Source organism: Ceratotherium simum, chromosome 1, assembly GCF_057802395.1.
Source record: "Ceratotherium simum simum isolate JZ-2026a chromosome 1, ASM5780239v1, whole genome shotgun sequence".
In the NCBI taxonomy this organism is placed as follows: domain Eukaryota; kingdom Metazoa; phylum Chordata; class Mammalia; order Perissodactyla; family Rhinocerotidae; genus Ceratotherium; species Ceratotherium simum.
Window position 1 is genome coordinate 83,114,331 of NC_141900.1, and position 19,459 is coordinate 83,133,789.

Genomic DNA, 19,459 nt, shown 5'->3' on the forward strand with positions numbered 1-19,459 from the left:
AGGCTCAGAGAGTTATAAGCGATTTGTCTAAGATCACTAATGATTATAGAGATGAGGCATGTGTGGCTCCAAGACTCCATAAATTTTTTTAATCACTGAGATAAGTTTGAAAGATGCTAACAAAGATTTTTATCAAGCAGGTTTCAGTCACTAGTCACACAGTTAGTAGTGTAAGGGCATTCATTGCAGTTAGTTAAATGGAAGGATAATAAATTAGTTTAAAAGGTGATTGAGGAGTGGAGAGGTAAGAAAACGAATGGGAGGCAGTCCAGAGATTAGCCATTGAGAGAAATTGTTCCCATTCCTAGAACTGGAGGTACTGCAAAGAGAGGAGGGACCCTTGCCACAGCTGAGGAGTCAGGGCTCGCCCATCTGTAGCTGGCACCGCAAAGGAGATGCAGTCATTTTTAAAGACAAAGCAGGAGCTATTTCTCCCCTAGCTTCTCCCCATCTTCTAATTTTCCTCCAGTCCTTGCTTCTACCCCCACCAGTGTCTCCCAATGGCTGACCCTATCGAGAAGCAGAAGTGAGCTGGTAAGAGAAACAGGGAAAAGGATGTGCAGTATCACCCCTCAACCCACCCGAGACGGAAATTTGTTTACAACTTCATGGAGCTTGACCTTTATCCACAGATATTTGAGAATGTGTTAATTTTCCTAAAATAGTGAATGGTAGGTTAAGATTTGTGTTTTAGATAGATCACATTCCAATTGCAGTATGGGTAAAGGAATTGAAGAAAGCAGGACTGAAACCAGAGAAGCCAGCTGGAAGACGTTTGTATTAGTTCAGAAAAGAGAAAGGACTCAAGTGTTACGGGATACCATTAACCCAGAAAGGGAATAGGGGAGCAGGAGGAGATTAGGCTGCGGAAAGAAGGTCACAGATTTGGAAAATGCTAGGGTTAAGATGTTCCAGAGGAGAACTGCAGAGTAGAGAGTCTGTAGTTTAAGAGTTGTCAGAAGGGAACATTTATCTTTGAAAGCCATTGGTTAATATAGTTGAATCTATGGATTTGGTTGAGACAATGTCGAGTAAAAAAAGAAATATAATGTCAAGATGTCCCTAGAATTATATCGTCAATTCTTACTAGTGTAAGGAAATCAAGTAATAAACCTCTCCGTAACATTTTGTAAAAATACAGCTTATATGGATCAATGGGCATAGAGCAATGGAGGTGAGCTAAGTGTTCTGTGAAGGGCCCTCTTTTGTCCATTTAGTGGCACTAATGTGCAGTGAGCTAAGTAAAGCAGGAAGCCCAAAGAAAGTGGATCAACCTTTTAAAACAGGCAAGGTAGCTATCAAATGTGAAAAGTGTGTGAAATATCTACCCTAAAAAATAAATTCCCCTCTGAAATTTCAGATTTTAATATGATTCAACAGATCTGTATTTCTGTAGATATATAGATAATGAACGTGTTCCATAGATATACAGATGTCTTAATTCACATCTTGATAGAATCAGTTAATGGAAATCAAGAATTTTATCTATCAAAGAGATTATATATATAAAACATGTGTTAATATATGTGCATATGAATAGTCACCATTAAAGAAGTTTTCCTAGAACAATAATAGGTACTGATTTGAAATGCTCTGCAATAATCTGAAGCAAATACATGATATATGCAAAAAGTTATAAAGGGAACATTTCTCAGATCAAGACATTTTGAGTATCACATACAAGTAACACCTGAAAATTGTGGAAAAAATGTAGAAAGCTATATATTTATAATCACAATAGTGAAAACAAGAAATTCGTCTGATTACTTGATGACTCACAGAACATTTCAAAACTAACTGGGAAATCATCGGCTGAAGAAAACACCCTTTCCATCGGAGCAGTTTTAAAATACACTAATATGCAAGTTATTTATAGACACTTGCCCATGCATATATTTTAAGAACTACTCAATATCTTAAAAGCAATCACAAAATCAGTCTTTAGCTTAATCCTCATCTGCATTTTAATGATTTCAAAATATAGCCACATTATAGGGCTTGAGGTTGCATTTTGCTACGTTACTAGTTTCATAGCGTTGTGGCTTTCCATCTTGGTAGCAATAAATTCTAGTAAACAGAGCCATTAACAGCATTTTTATAGGGTCAAATGGAGCTATGGTGCTAGAAGTGTGGTACTAAGTAAAATTCTAAGGCTACTATGTTACACTCAAGTATTTATTAAGACATTAAAATCAGGTCTTCCCAGGGATGTTTGAATGTTTTTCATGATCTTTTCTCCCCTTGACAGTTCTAGCTTTTATGTAGCAATTTGGAAAAATATGATTACCTAAGGTTTCACAAAGTTTGAAGTTCTCATTAAAATATGAGATTTGTAAAAGAACATGGCACTCTAAATAAAACTAGGTGGTAAGTAAAAATGCTCGTGATCATATTTAGAAATATCTATATCAGGTTAACAATTTGAAAAAAGGTAATAATCATTTTGAATATGCATAACATATGGAGTATCTTTAATTAACAAAATTCAACAAAACTGGTATTCCCTAGTTCTCGAAGAATGTGTCAAAGATTAGTTTTGTCTTAATAAAATGCAATACCAATAAATTATTACACTGTAAAAAGCATCCTTTAGTTTGGAAAATTGTTCTTTACTCAGGCATTTTTTTAGGTTGTAAGAGACATATTATAAGTTGCATTCCATCTGTGCAATTCGACCTATGAGTGTAAAAATGAAAAACCTATGTAAACTTAAATATTCTATTTTGACTCTTACTTTGAGCACATAAAAAGAACTTACTCCTTGGAATAATAGAGTACATAATTCTATCCTAAATATCTTACAATGTCAATTAGGTTTTGACATAATTTGGAAAGATACCAGTGTTGAAAACAAATCTAGTGCTGGATCACTAGTAATATGGGAGATTATTTTAGTTTGTTCATAGGCAAACATGTTTTATATGAGCAAAATGTGTTTATTTTAATGCAAATTAGAAAAAAAATGTGTCATATTTTATACACACGATTTGATAGCTACTATTGCTTGGGATGAGGATAAAGTTAGAGTATAAGTTTTATAAACTGAGTTGACAATATTCATTAAGTAATTGTAAAAATAGTACAAGGATATGACAAAAATCTTGAGGGTGATATGTGAATAACTGATATCAGAGAAACATGGAAGTAGACTATTCCCTCTATATTATTATGAAAGAAACTGAGTTCCGGAGAGATTAAGCACTTCACACAATTTGACAAAACTCTTAAATACAAAAATCAAAACGCCTGCCCCCTAGTACAAGTAACTTTTTCTATGCGAGGATAAATCACCTCCCCTCTACTATCCCTTTCACAATAGCACTGATTGGAATAGAATTGAGTGGACAAATTATGAATGCACTCAATTATTAACTTTTTAAAGAAAAATTTTAGACATCTTTTCAAACAGTCAACTCAAAACCAACAAAACTACCCATGGAGGATACATAAATACATACCCTTGCACTTTCAAGAAACAAAAGGAGTGACACATTGTCTTAAATCACCTATGTAGTTTTTAGTTATGAGAGTGGGAGTTCATTTTTTTACTAAATTTTGATAAAATTGTTCTTGTATTAATTTTCTTACTAAATTAGAGTTTAGATAAACATTTGTTTAAAATCTGACTTCCCATCTTTTTCTGTTTTGTTCTAGTACCTTTGTATGCCATGCCATACATAAATATTTCAAATAATGGTCAACCTGAATATAATTTACATACACTTATTCTTTAAATGTATTACTTAATCATAGTGATTTTGGTTGTGCTTACGTTACTGATGTATATTCTCTCCAAAACAAATGCAAGACTAAAAATTCAATAGGTAGCTGATAGCATTTGTTCCGCATTTTCTTTAAAACTTTTCCTGATGGATCCTAGAGAAATTCTTTATAAGATAATTTTAAAAGTATTTTGCTCTTTGTATTCTCTTCTGGAGGATGTACAATGAGCCTCGCTTTCATTAAGGTGTCCCTCAGGATGTACTAGCTGTTTACATAAGCATAAATTTTGATAATTCATTCCCATGTAGTAGAACTTAGTAGATTTTTAATGTAAATAAAATGTTCGTTTTAAAGTTCATAAAAATAGAAACTTCTTATGGATGTTCTTTTATGTATCCATGAAGTCTGTTCTAAAGATCTATTCTCTAAGTCTATTCCCTCATTTTCAGGAAAAAGTATTCTTATTTGAACAAGTTATAAGTGTCAAGTATATACAGAAAATCTATAACCTATTGGACAATTCCCCAAATATTCAAAATCCAACTATATAAGTTGTTTATTATGAAAGCCCTACTCTTTTTCCCCCTCCTTCAGTATTACAATCATTTTATGTACGACATTCCCATAGCAATGGGGAAGGAGAAGAAGAGAGATGGAATAAAAACTTAGTCATATTATTTGATTATTGATTAACATAGTATTTAGCTAAACTTTCCAAAAGTAAACTGAAGGATTTCAATGTAAGATTTCCAAATATGGGCTATCCAGGGTCTCTTTCAGAATGCCAATTAAAATTTTATTGTGACTATTGAAAAGCACAGTGAGATACTACCACAAACCTTTTAGAATGCCTTTAAAAATACAGTGACTGTGCAAAGTGCTGGTGAAGATGCAGAGCAACTGGAACTCACACACATCATTGATGGGAATACAAAGTGGCATAATCCCTTTGAACAATTTTTCAGCCTCTTGTGGAGTTAAATATACACTTTCCATATCACCCAAAAATTCTATTCCTAGGTGTTCACCCAAATGAGAAGGAAAATTTATTCACACAAAAAACATTGTGTGAATGTTTATAGCATAGGACCTCAACTTAGGAATGAATACACATATGAATAAGCATCTAATGATGGAAGACTACTCAGCAATAACAAGGAATGCACCAATGTTATACCAATAATGTGGATCAATATCAAATGTACCATGTCCATGTAAAGAAGCCAGACTCAAAAGGCTATATACTATATGGTTAATGTATATGACATTCTAGAAAAGGTAAAACTGTAAGGACAGAAGACAGATCTGTGGTTTCCATGGGCCAGGAATGGAGGTCAGGATTGTATACGAAGGGCAGGGGGAAATTTGGGGACATGATGAAACTGTTCTATATATTGATTACTGTGCTGGGTTCTTGAACACATGTGTTTGTCAAAACTTGCAGAACTGTACACTAAAAAAGGTGAATTTTACTGTATATAAATTATATCTTAATAAAAATATGGAAAAATTTCCCTGTAGAAATCCTAGAAGTGGTGTAGTGTAATAAGCATCCTACTTGAAATAAGATGTTCTGGCTTTGACACTGATTCAACTCTTTGATAATAGTATGGCCTCAGTAAGTTACTTCAACTATTTGAGTCTAAAAGGATAGGTTTCAATAGTTTAATAATTTTAACACATAGGTCTGTTTTGAGGATGAAAATGATGTCACAGATGTGAAATGCCTAAAAGGAAGCCGGTACTCAATGAATTGGATTTTCTAAAATCATATTAGGGTGATGAAGCTCTACCATTGTCTGGATCCACTAAATATAAAGTACTCCAGTATTTCAACAAAAGTGATGGTCTCATAATACACAGCAACTAAGAAATAATGTTTTGGTGGAATCACATACATTTTATTCGATAGCACTAACTATATGAACACTAAGTAGTCCTAGCAGAGGAAATGAGGAGTGGCAGTATATTTCAGATTCAGCCTAAAACTAACTTAGAGGATTTGAATTTTTATTGCAGAAAATAGTCTTGCTTTGTGTTCCCACAAAATCCAAAACATAACGTTTTAGAATATTTAACATACTGTTAAGAAAGAAATGTATTCTTACCTGCCACATGGAAATTTGCACAATCTCCTAAATGATTTGTTATTAAGTAAATGAGTTGGACGTTAATTTAAATTAAATGTTCAGCTCATTTACTTATTAATGCACTATGTGGTGGCCTTTAAATTTCCGTATTTACATTAATGAGTCTATTTGTGAAGACATTGATTCCATCCTGCCATGCTTAAAGGGGAACTTAAAGCACCCTTTGAGTTTATTATTCTGAACTTGCTACAACAAAACATTTTTGTTGCTATCCTAAAGCAGGAGAGTATTCACAACCCACATTGTTGTCTTCCAGGAGACTAAATACCATGTGATCCTTGCACTCTTGAATTTAATATTGAGCAAATAAAACATTTTATAGATGAAATATCAAGTAGGATAACATAGCCAAGGCAACATCCAGATTCTCTGGATTTTTTAAAGTTAGTTTAAATCCCATAGTGAGATAGTTTTACAGTTATGAGACTTTTCATTATTGTTCCAAACCAGAGCACGGCCAAAGGAAATCTTCTTTCTTATTTTACCATTGTGCCAAGTTCCTCACACAGTGGTTATTGTAAAATTTTGTTTTTTGCATATTATTTAAATGTCACTTTTTGTAATGGTTTTTTTCCTACACGTTAATATTATGAAAAGCATATTCAATAAAAATAGAGGAAGTTAAACTGGGACCCATACTTGTGAGGTGACATTTCTGTGGTTACTCAAGTCTCAGGAGGGCATAATGTTGCACTGTTACATCCTCTATTATTCTATCAGTCATATCTGATAGGCCCACCAGGCTAAAATGTCTATTTTATTGATGTATGCAATTGCCTTCAAATAGCCCCACTTAGACGTCTAATAAGTATTTCAAACTTTACATGTTACACGGCTAAATTGTGATTTATGGTCCCCAAACCTGCTTATCCCCCAGTGCTCTGCACCTCAGGTTAAAAAAAAAAGATTTAAATTTGACTTTCCACTTTCTCTGTTATCCCACATCCAGTCCATCCGTAAATCCTTTCAGCCTTACCTTCATAATGTATCCCAAATCTCACAACATTCACTATTACCATTAAATCCAAGTTATTACCATCTCTCCCCAGAATACTGCAACAATCAAATGATGTCCTCACTTCCCCAGTAGCCTTTCTATAATCTATTGTTCACAGAGAGTCCAGAGTCCTGATTTTAAAATATAAATTAGATCACAGAATGCACAGTACCTTCCAAAAATTTTCCATCTGACGTGGCCGTAAGAATGCAGCTCTCAGATCCCTGACTGCAGGGAGCATGATTGAGTGATGATGGCCCCAGCTGCTGCCTCTGAAATCTATTATCTTATTAAGACAGAGACTACATTTTCCATGGGCCACTTCCCGCCAATGACTCAGCATCACAGAGATACTAAGGCAGACTCTGTCCTAGCCACCTAAAAAAATCTGGACTAACATCTGCTCAATGGTGAAGAACTGAAGGCTTTCTCCTAAGATCAGAAAACAGGCAAGGGTGTTAACTCTTACCACCTCTTCAACATTATATTGAAGGTCCTAGCACTAGAAAGGATACAAGAAAAAGAAATAAAAGAACTTGTGATTGGAAAAGGATATGTAAAACTGTCTTTATGAACAGATGACATGAACGTCTATATGGAAAATCCTAAGTAGTCTATGAAATGTTACAAGATCTAAAAGATGTATTTAACAATTTCACAGGATACAAGTTCAATATATGTATAAAATCTGTTGTATTTCTATATTGTAGGAACAAGAAATTAGAAATTAAAAATTTTTAAAAAGTACCATTTAAGTAGCATTAGAATGGAAACTTTTTTTTTTTTTGGAGGAAGATTAGCCCTGAGCTAACATCCGATGCCAATCCTCCTCTTTTTGCTGAGGAAGATTGAAGCGGTGCATCAGTGTGCGCCCGGGATCTGAACCCCAGAATCCCTGGCCACTGCAGCAGACCGCGTGCACTTAACCACTATGCCACCAGTACACCCCCGAAATGGAAACATTTTAAAGGAATAAATTTAACAAAATATGTGCGAGACTTTTTCAGTAAAACATACAAAATATTTCTGAGAGAAATCTTAAAAAGCATAAATAAATGGAGAGATACAACAAACATGGATCTAAGACTCAATATTGTTAAGATGATGGTTCTTCCCAAAATTAATTATAGATTAAAATAGCTTTTTTCTAGAAATTCACAAAAGAAGACTTTCTATATAAATGCAGTGAATCTAAAATAGACCAATAATTGTGAAAAACAGTAACAAAGTTGGAAAATTTATACTATATGATTTTAAAACTTACTATAAAGCTACAGTAATCAAGACAATATAGTTTGATGTCAAGAAAACATATAAATCAATGGAGTAGAAGAAGGAATCCATAAATCCATAAAGATCCACACATGCATGACCAATTGGTTTCCAACAAAAGGTGCTAAGGCAATTCGATGGGGAAAGAATAGTCTTTTCAAAAAACGGTGGTGAAACAATGGGATAGCCTATGCAAAAATATAACTATTGACCCTTACCACACGTCATGTTCAAAAATTAACTCTAAATGGATGAAGACATAAACATAACAGGGAAAACAATACAACTTCTGGAAGGGAACATTAGAGAAAATCTAAGTGGTTACGGGTGAGCAAAGATTTCTTAAGTAGGACACAATGAGTAAATTAGACTTCAGCAAAATTTAAAACTTGTGTTCTTCGAAAGATATTTTAAAAAATGAAACATCAAGCCACACACTGGGAGAAAATATTTGCAACCTATATACTCAGTAAAGGACTTACATTCAAAATATATAAATAATCCTTACAACTTAATGATAAGAATACAAGGAATCCAATAAAAATGTAGATTTAAAGAGATATTTCACCAGGGAATATATAGAAATGGCAAATAAACATATAAAAAGATACTCAACATCATCAACCTTCAGAAAAATGCAAATTCAAAACAAAAAAATGCTATGATATACAAACTAGAATGACTAAAATGAAAAAGAGTGACAAAATCAAGTGTTGGAGAAGGATGTTATGCAACTAAAACTCTCATACATTGCTAGTTACAAAGCAAAGTGGTAAAATCACTTTGGAAAACATTTTGGGAATTTCTTATAATGTTAAGCATTCATTTACCATATGTCCTAGAAAGTCCACTGTTAGGTTTTTAATCCAAAAGGAAAATATATTTTCATACAAAGATGTGCACACGAATACTTACAGAAACAGTAGTCTTAATAGCCAAAAACTAGAAAGAACTGAAATGTCCATTATCTGATATATGTGTAATCAAGTTACAGTGTATCTAAACAATAGAACATTACCCAGTAATGAAAAGAGCAAACTACTGATAGATGCAACAACATGCATGAATTTCAAAAGTACTCTAAGTGAAAGGAGCCAGATGCAAAGACTGAAAACTATGTGATTCCATTTATATGAAATTCTAGAAAAGGCAAAACTATAGTGATACAGAGCAGATTAATTCGTTAAGGTGGATGGCTGGAAGAGACATGGCTGCAAATAATGAGGGAATTTCTGGGGGTGATGGAAATGTTCTGTGTCATGATTGTGGTGATAGTTATTCAACAGTACACATGTGGCAAAATCATTGAATTATATGGCTAAAATTGATAAATTTTAGTTTTGTAAATTATGTCTTAGGCTGACAAAAACAAAACAAAACAAAAATTATCAAGGATCCTAAATAGCTTTTGTTTTCATGGGTTGTATATATTAATATTTACTGTATTATAAATTAATATTGTAAAGATTTTTTATATATTTATAATTTATTAAAAAACAATAAGTTTTTCTGTAAACTTAAAACTGCTCTAAAATAGTCTATTAATTAAAAATATATGTTATGTATGGATATAATGAACATAGATAAAAATACATTTTACTATCTTTCAAAAAATAAGTCCAGTACACTTTAACATAAAATATATTTGATTAAAAAACTATGTTCTTCAAAACAAAATTAATTCTGTGAGGATAATAGCATTGTTTTACATTTTTGCAAATGTCTTTAATGTCTGGCTTAATAAACAGCTAGAGTCTCATATTTGCTTCCATATTTAATTTGTTGTGATATGTTTATGTTTATCTAGTCTCACATACTTAAGTATTTTGAATAGGGAGGAATATTTTATAGCTTTTTCAAGTAGTAGTTTCTTAAAAGTGAGTTGCAGCATGGAATGTGAAACCCTGTAAATCAACTTTTTGCATCATTGCATTGCACTTTGAATAGATGTATTTATTACCCATGCATGCAGTACCAAACATTGGCTAAAATATGAAGCAGTAAGATCTGGTAAGCATTCCTGGTGAAGGGAAAAAAGCAATACACACACAACGGAAACAATCTGACATTATCTTTTAAAGCTGAACATGTATGGACTTTAGAAAAATTTCCATGACTGTGCCCAAACAGACAGGTATGAAGATAGTCATAGCAATATTGTTTGTATTACCAAGAAACTGGAAACCTCCCAAATGCCTGTCAGAGAATAAAGTATAAAAAAATTATAGCATAGTCGTACAATGAAATATAATAATATAGCACTGACAAAGACTGAATAAAAGCTATGTTGGACAAGATATACAGATCTTAGAAAAGTACTCTTAATTGAACAAAAATAAATTGCTCAAGATCATATATTATGTAATACCATGTTAAAATCAGATTTACAAATAGACAAAACTGAAAAAAATATAAATACTGTTTAGGGTTATATAGATCTGTCATGACTGATAATTATAGCCAGTAAGTGATAAGGAAACAATTCAAAATCATGAGTATCTCTGAGGACAAAGCATGAAGATGGAATTGGAGAAGACAATATAGTATCTTCAATGAAGAGTAATGTTTTATTTCTAAAGTTGGATTTGTTTTATTATTAGCTATAATTATGATTTATAACTTGCGTATAACCTGCACATGTTATGCATGTTATCTATGTACATGTTATAGGATTATTTCGATAGAATCATTTAATCTTGAGGTAGGTCTGAGATATTACATTGCCTGCTGCCATGATGATGTGTTTTCCAAAGATTTTTGAGTAGAGGACTTTCATCTTCTTTATAGTCTGCTGAGACCCCCTATGGTCACACTTATTTAAAGTAGGAGGGAACATAAAGTAGTATCATATATGATAAGATTTTCCTAATAGTATGATCAAAGAAAAAAACATATTGGAACCATGTAGATAATTTTTTTCAAAAATCAACATAACATGGGGCTGGCCCAGTGGCGTAGTGGTTAAGTTCATGCACTCCGCTTTGGCGGTCCAGGGTTCGCAGGTTCAGATCCCAGGCACGGACCTATGCACTGCTCATCAAGCCATGCTGTGGCAGATGTCCCACATATAAAGTAGAGGAAGATGGGCACAGATGTTAGCCCAGGGCCAGTCCTACGCAGCAAAAAGAGAAGGATTAGCAGCAGATGTTAGCTCAGGGTTAATCTTCCTCACCAAAAAATAAAAAAATGAATCAACATAATATGCACACATTTAGATATACACCACACAATTAATTGTCTTATAACTCTTAACACAGTTGAGAGTGAATCAACTTCCTTTCCATTGTTCCATTAATTTCTATCCTAGCAAACACAAGCAGTGCCCTACGTGAAATATGCCCCAAACTTGCGCCACAAACACCCAGTCTTGTGAAAACAAAGAAAAATCAGAAGCAAACTAAATAAAATTTCTGATTTTACTCATTGCATTTCATTTTGGCTTCTGAGTGGTTCTGTTTAGACCCATGCAAATTAATTTATGCTCTGGTGATGCAATACAGCATTTATTTTCATGACTGCCCTATCAAATTTAACAATCAAGCAGTAACAAGAGACTATATATTTTCACAGCGATCTTTCAGGAAGTTGAAATACAATAACTTTGAATTCTGACCTTATTTTTAAGGTCAGATATACAGTTTATGAAATAGCATATTTATGGTTCTGTAATAGAATATTTCATATTATACAGAAAAAAATCTCTGTAGAATTTTATGAGGAACTATCATGGATATATTTTATTTAGTAAGATCCATTGTTGCTGAATGATGTAAAGAACAGATTTCTATTCGATACACAGCCTCAGTGGAATGGTCACAATTGCTATTTGGGCAATATTAGTGATTTTTTTTTTTTCCTGATTTTCCAGCCCTTAATTTTATTTTGTATTGGCTTTAACATTTTTCAGGCTTAAGACAGCTTTGTAAAAGAGTTAAGGCACTCTACCCTCTTTATAAAGGGGACTTGAGGAGTCAAACATTTTGTGATAAGTAGGCTGTGTTATGTTAAGGATAATTATCATTGACAAATTAACATGTTTGGAAGCCGATAAAAAATAGTAGTTTTATATAATTACAAATGCTCTAAAAGGAAAAGAATATGTGCTCTTTAATTGATAGTACAACTTTTATTTCTTGAGTCTCAACAATAAAAGAAAACCAAAAGAATTGTAGATTATAATGTGTTGAGTTTTCTTTTCATTTTAAAAGACATCTTTTTTTTCATATGCCATCAATAGAATAAAACTAGTAACTATGATAAATCTACTGTTATTGCTTTTTATGTTTTTATAATCAAAGAAGATATATAAAACATGAATTTTATCAAAGCGCCGTAATAGTATGTCATTAAGAAGATTATCATTCTTAATTACAATATACTCACATATTTTATCTTCCATGGATATAGATAGTAATAACAAATGATGAATTACCTTTGTGTTCTCCATACTCAAAACAATCATCTGAATATATAAAATGTCTCTAATACTAATTATTTACGTTATTAAACTTGTGGCCCCTTTGGATTGAATACTCATAGGTTATAACCTAGGAGACCGGGGGTCTCAAAAGGTCAGACATGCCTGACTATATTATATAATTCTGGCTCAGGGAGAAAAGTTATTATGAAAATAACCTATCCACATATATTGAAGTTATCTCAAATAGGAAAGATATAAAACACAATCACACTTAGATCCCAAAAATCCTAAAATGGTAAAGAATAATCAATCTTCTTGTTACTAGGACAACCAATAATCTCAATAATTTCAAGTTAGGGATGTTTGAAGTATGTTCCCCAGTTCTTCCATGATGTCTCTACAGTTCTTCATAAAAAATGATTTGTAATCCCTAAGCTTGTTGGAATGCTGGATTTGACCCAATTACTGGTGTTCACCAGTCATATAGATGACAATTTGGAAATTAGACTGCAAAATCTATATCCCAAAGTTACATAAACTAAAATGAAATTGAATAAGTTCAGAGACATCAAGGTTAGAGAAGAAAATCACATATCACCAGAAGTTTCAAATTTATGCCTGTTAAACTACCCTATTCTAGGTCTAAGTGACAAAACTGATATCTTCCTCAATGGTACCTCAAAAATGTTATCCAAAAAATATAGTTTCATCTACTAACAAATATGCACACAATCAAAAAGGAACAATTTGATTGTGCATTTTTCTAATTGGTTTTTCTAATTTGAATAAAATTAGAGTGTAGTGCATATAATGCCAAGTCCAAAGGTTTTATCTGAGCGCAATTGAAAAACAAAAAGGTTTTAGAACAAAGGCAAAAGAAAGACATTTTCCTGGAGTTTTTGCTTCTTAATTATAAGCTTCTTTATTCCTCACCTTCCCGTCTCCACCCTAACTCTCCACACTTGTCCAGGCGACAGAACAGACAACTGTAGACTTCAAGATTTCCCCGTGAGTATATGACGGAACACGAAAGTGACACGAAGCTGGAGAAGCGGCTATCGTCTTCGCGTGAAATAATTCTTACTGGCCTGCGGAACGAGCTCACCGTCAGGCGTGCAGTCCCAACGGATGCAGAAAACTGTTTGCAAAGTAGCTTAGACTTACTTCTAGGTAAAGTTTTGGAGGCTTGATCTCTGCAGGATAACACTCTCTGAGCGGCACAGTATGAACGGTCCTAAGTGAAAGGACATGGCAGAGGGAGAAAAAATGACTTATGTCCAATTCCTCTCTCATTTTTTTGATTTTCTATTTAAAAAAGTAAATACACTTCCAAAATTCTACTTAATAAAAAAAGAAATTGCAATTTTAAATAATGTCAAAAAGTACCTGTTTTGTTAGAAATTTCGTAAATTTGAATACTTATATGATGCTGTTTCATCTATCCATTTTTGTACGACTTTTATAAAAGCATAGACTTGGAAGAGTCAAGTGCATCTCGTAAAAAAGTAAATAAGGTACATTCAGATATTATAATAAATATATAATTATGCTTAAAAGAATAAAACCACAGGATAAATAACTATATATCTAAAAGCCTTGTTGGAAAAGTACTGACAATTATTAAAAATGTAAAAACAAAACAAAAGAAACCTAGATCTGCTTGTCTTTTGCACATGAATTAATCAAATTCATCTGATAATTCACCACAAGATGGTAAGTTTTCCTGAACGAGTATATGTAAATTTTGGCACAGAAAGATTTTCTTTATCCCAAGACACATTAAAACAAAGTCTAATACATCAGTAGAACATTTTTTCCGTTGTACTTACTACGTCTCCCTTAAGATAATGAACATTTTGGTAGCTTAAATCCAAAGGCTGGGATGAGATCCAGGATGGGGATAGAGGGAGGCAAGATGAAGGACAAATTCTCTGTAGGTTAATATCATGCCAAAATCCTATAGAACTGTCTCATGGGTTTTTAGCGCATGAGAACCAGTTCTCCTGAAGCTGACGGAAATCTCTAATTGTTGCGTGATTGATAGGATTAGTGTCACCCTGCTTTGATTTAGAGCATGGAACTTTTCCAGCAAGCTCCAGATCAAGGTTCAGTTGAAACAGCTGTGCAGCTCTTGCATGAACCAAACGAAGGCAAACCTTCAAAGTATAGACAAAATGCTGTGCTTTCTAAGCTCCTCCGAAACAGAAAAGAAGCACTTTCTTCTCAATACGAATAATGTACTCACAAGGTCATTTTCAATAGAACCAAAAAATCAAATTACAGAGGGATTTTTCCACTTTTCTCTTATGATGATCAGAATATATGACTAAAACCGAGCAGAGAATTATAGTCATTTCCAGTGTTTAAGCCACACCCACTGTGCCCACAGTGCCTCTTGTATTATCGATTTATAAAGCCCTCAGTCATGCAAGCAGAACCTGGTAGAGAGGAGGCCCTTAGTAAATACGTGTTGAATTATTCTTCGACAACTTTTCTTTTTAAATCACATTTGCTGATCTAATTTTTAGCATAAATAAGAATTATTTTTTAACTACATTTCAAAATTTTGGACGGTATTGAATGACTCCTGATATAAAAGATGGAAAAAAAATAGCACTCATGTGCCCTGCCTAACGTCTTTAAGGTTCTTGATTTTTTAAATTAGGTTTTTAATATTAAAATTATGTCAATTAAATAAAAACTCCAATTAAGCCACAAGTTATATACTTCTCAGGGTTATAAAAATGGATGTAACGCAGCTCTTAAACTCAAAGAGCCTCATGTGGAAGAGAGCAAGTAGAACACAACATAAGATGACAAGGACCAGATGAGTTAGTGCAAGGCTGGTCAGCTTGTGGAATGTGTAAGGCTTTCCACCAAGAGATAAGAATGCTGGGCTGTGATGGCAAGTAGGACCACGTAATCCTAGCTGTTAGCATGACATGAGAACATATCAAGACTAATCTTATTGAGGCCTTCACTTCCAACTTTAGAGTTTCCATCCTTTCTATGAATCCTTTAAAGAAAAATTTGTAAAGAACTTGGAAACAAATAGAGCAATTATTATGATGGACAGTTCTTCCACTTCTCTGGAGAAGAGAGAACCCTGAAGGATCTAATGCATCCATGAACGCATTGGAAGCACAGCAATGGAGACCCTAAGGAGAAGGGATTCCTGCTGAAAGGCAGCAACTCTCTTTCGTTGAACAACAGAAGTTTCTGTAAAACGTGATCTTGTTCAAAAGAATGTGTGAGAATATTCAAATAGTTGTGAGTGGGGTGGGAAGACTTTTCTAGTGGTCAAGGTCCTAGAGTTGAGCTGATTGGAAAGATGAGCCAAGAAGATAATATTCTAAAAGTAAATGTAACCTCATTTGTGCCCAAAGACTAGTGGTAGCTGCAGAAATTCAAGTTACTGTAGAGAGACTCAGGTAAAATTTCATTTCTTTCATCAATTTACCCAGGGACTTAATTAGGTGAGCAAAAACTGGAGTTGCCTAAAATGATATCTGAATACCAAAGGGAGCACAAGTGGTCTCATTTCACTAACTCCAGGAACTAGCCAAGAGAATGGTTTCCAGAAATAAATTTATATGGAGCTATCAGCCAAAGAACTAATAAAGTACCTTGAAAATTAATTTTTACCTTTTTTTCTATAGAGTGTACAAAAAAATAACCTTTCATAATTCCTTCAATTGATGGATCTAGACTTTGTAGTTAAAAGGACTACCCTCTTTTATCTGTCTTCAAATTAAGACTTTGGGTACAACAGCTATCACATTTTCATAGTACAGCTTTCTTCTGGTATTTCGTTAAAACAGACTTCACAGTCACAAAGAATATTGTACAAATTAGGACAACCTGAAAGGTTTTTAATTTTACTCAAGAGAGATATTTTTTACAACTAATAAGAAGGCACAAAGGTAAAATACTATGGAACTCAAATTATCATATAAGTATAGAAGAGGGAATTGAGACACGTTATGGTGCAGTATATTCCTGATCACAAATACAAAACCCAGTTGTCATCCTCAAAACTAGAGCCATATTCAATGTGACATCAGCAAATCTTACCAATCACATTGAGTGATAGGCACAGAAGGATATGCAAGGAATCCAAGGCCGTACCTCGGAGCATCCTGACATTTGAGCATCTCTTTGATAGCTTGACTATGTGAGCAGATCCTTAAAGCAGCTCAGATAGTAATGTCAGTGCAAATATACTCTCCTCTACCTTTTTACCACCTGGATCCTGAAGGCACCTTTTAACAACTCCTCCCAAGGGGCTGCAGGGACCACCAGAGCTAGCAGGCTGCCGGGAAAATCATTCACAGGGGAACCATTTGGTTTTGTTAGCTGTAAGGTATTGACTTTACAGCTTTACCCAAAAGGGTATTGCTTGAGGAAAAATATGAGGCTGTATAAGATATATGCCATTCTCATTCAGTCCCTTATAGTCAGACAAAAGGCATACTAAGAAAGAAATGGAATATATGTAAGCTTAAAAAGAGAGAAATAAAGACATAAATGTTTCTTGCAAAGGGGAAAAATCTCTTTTGTTCTAAATAAGTGGTCAAGATGTTCTACATATCACATTTGAGATGCAAGATAGAAGAGGCACAACAAAAAAGCTTCTGTAACTCTGGTATTGAAGATTCGTTAATAAGGCCTCTACTTCTTTCTGTTCCTTTCGTTTTATCACAAAAGGAACCTCAACTGTACTTTCCTTATACAGATGGCTAACTCAGAACACCCTTGGAGAATTAAAAGAAATTTTTTAGAAGTGATAAAGTAAAAAACTATTGGAGAATATTTGTGTTGTTTTTGTTACCAATCACTCCTCCCCAAGGCATAAAAGGGATCTGCATGTATTTAAGACATTTGGAAACTACACCTGGCAAAATATTGTAATGTTTTTAGCAGCAAAGTTACAAAGTGCTCCAGTGTAGTAAAAAGCCAATAAAGATCAATGCAATTTGCCTTTAGGAAAAATAAATTACATGTAAAACCTCCCTTTTTCTATTCTCACTTGAGGCTTTTTATAAGAGTATTTCATTGAATTAAAACACTAGGATTTGTGCATATGGGTGATGACATTGTTTAGTAACTGTATTTGTATACTTACAAAAGAGCAATTGATAACAGTTTTTGAAATAATTTTGATATTGTAAAGGGAATTAAAGATGAGAAAGAATATTTTCTTATATAGCTTGTATAATACAGAATTGGGAGAAGTTTTGAAGGAAGAGCCTTTCTCTATTAATGGATGAATACGGTCTAGTAACATTATTGGAGCTATAATACGCATTGCTGCTGAAAACGTGTAAGCAATAAGGTCCTGGATGAGCATTTTTTCCGATGAGATGTTTCTAAAAGAAGGTGAGCACTGAGTGGAGATGACATTCTATCATAAAAGGAGGTAATTATTCACTGGCCTCAGTATATCTGTCAAAATGATCCTGCAAATGAGCTCATAATCAGAGTCATATTTCTTTCCAGAAACAGAAATATGGTGTGTTATGCAATAGAGATCATCATCTTCATTCTCCTCCTTTTCCTCCTCCTCATCTTCATAATGGCTACCAATTATTGATTTTCAAATGATCTAGCACCATGCAAAAGAGTTACCATATTACACCAATATCATCATCTTCAAAATTTCTTTTCCTTAATTTCCTCCAAAGATAATAGTGCTGGTCATTGGGGTAACAGCTCATTTGAGGGTAAACATACAGACTGCCTTAGACTAATAGATGGAGATCCTGAGTTTTATAACCAGGTAAAATCTGACTAAACACTGGCAGCTCAATATATTTCAAGTTAGCCAAACAAGACATGGCATTGGAGATTTATATTTAGAGTTTTTATATAGTTAGGTAATAATCCAAAGATCAGAGTGCCTGGTACATATTTGGTGACTTCTATTGTTTTAGCTTGAAAACATTATTCCTAATCTCAAGTGTAAAAATATATCGTTTATACAAGGAGTATGAAAAACCAAGACTATCTCAAATTCTATAGGCAGAACCCATATGACAAGAAAGGTAGTATGTTCTTTTGATTATATGGTAGACACTAGCCACACATGACTATTGAGCTATTGAAATGTGGTCAGCCTAAGTTGAGATGCACAGTCAAGTGTAAAATGCACACCAGATTTTGAAAACTTATTATAAGAATAAAGTAAAATGGGGGCCAGCCCAGTGGCGTAGTGGTTGGGTTCATGTGCTCTGGTTTGGTGGCCCGGGGTTTGCAAGTTTGGATCCCTGGCACAGACCTACACTGCTCATCAGGCCATGCTGTGGCGGCCTCCCACCTACAAAATAGAGGAGAATTGGCACCCATCTTAGCTCAGGGCCAATCTTCCTCACCAAAAGAAAAATAATAATAAAAAAATCTTAAAAATAAAGTAAAATATCTCATTAATAATTTTATATTGATTATGTCTTGAATGATAATATTTTGGATATACAAGATTAAATAAAATATATTAAAATTAATATACTGTTTCTTTTTACTTTTTAATGTTGGTAATAGGATATTTAAAATTATATATGTCATTTACATTTGTGGCTTGCATTCAATTTCTCTTGGACAGAGCTGTGTAAACAGAGATATAGGATTCTGGAATAAAAGTGATGCCAATGAACTGAGACTAATGAAATAGCCTAACTGTTCTGGGGAATACATTAGCATGAGACCGCCCAGTTCAAATGATATATGAAACATGACATGCAAAGTCAGAAGTATTTTCATAAATTCTATTTAAGAACACAGAAATAGTAAGTCTTTATTTAGTTTGTACACTTTTTACTTGGTATTACCAGGAGCTGTTACCGCTGGTCTTCATTCTGTGGTTCTTGCACGTTGCATCCTGGCCCCAACCAGCCATTTCAC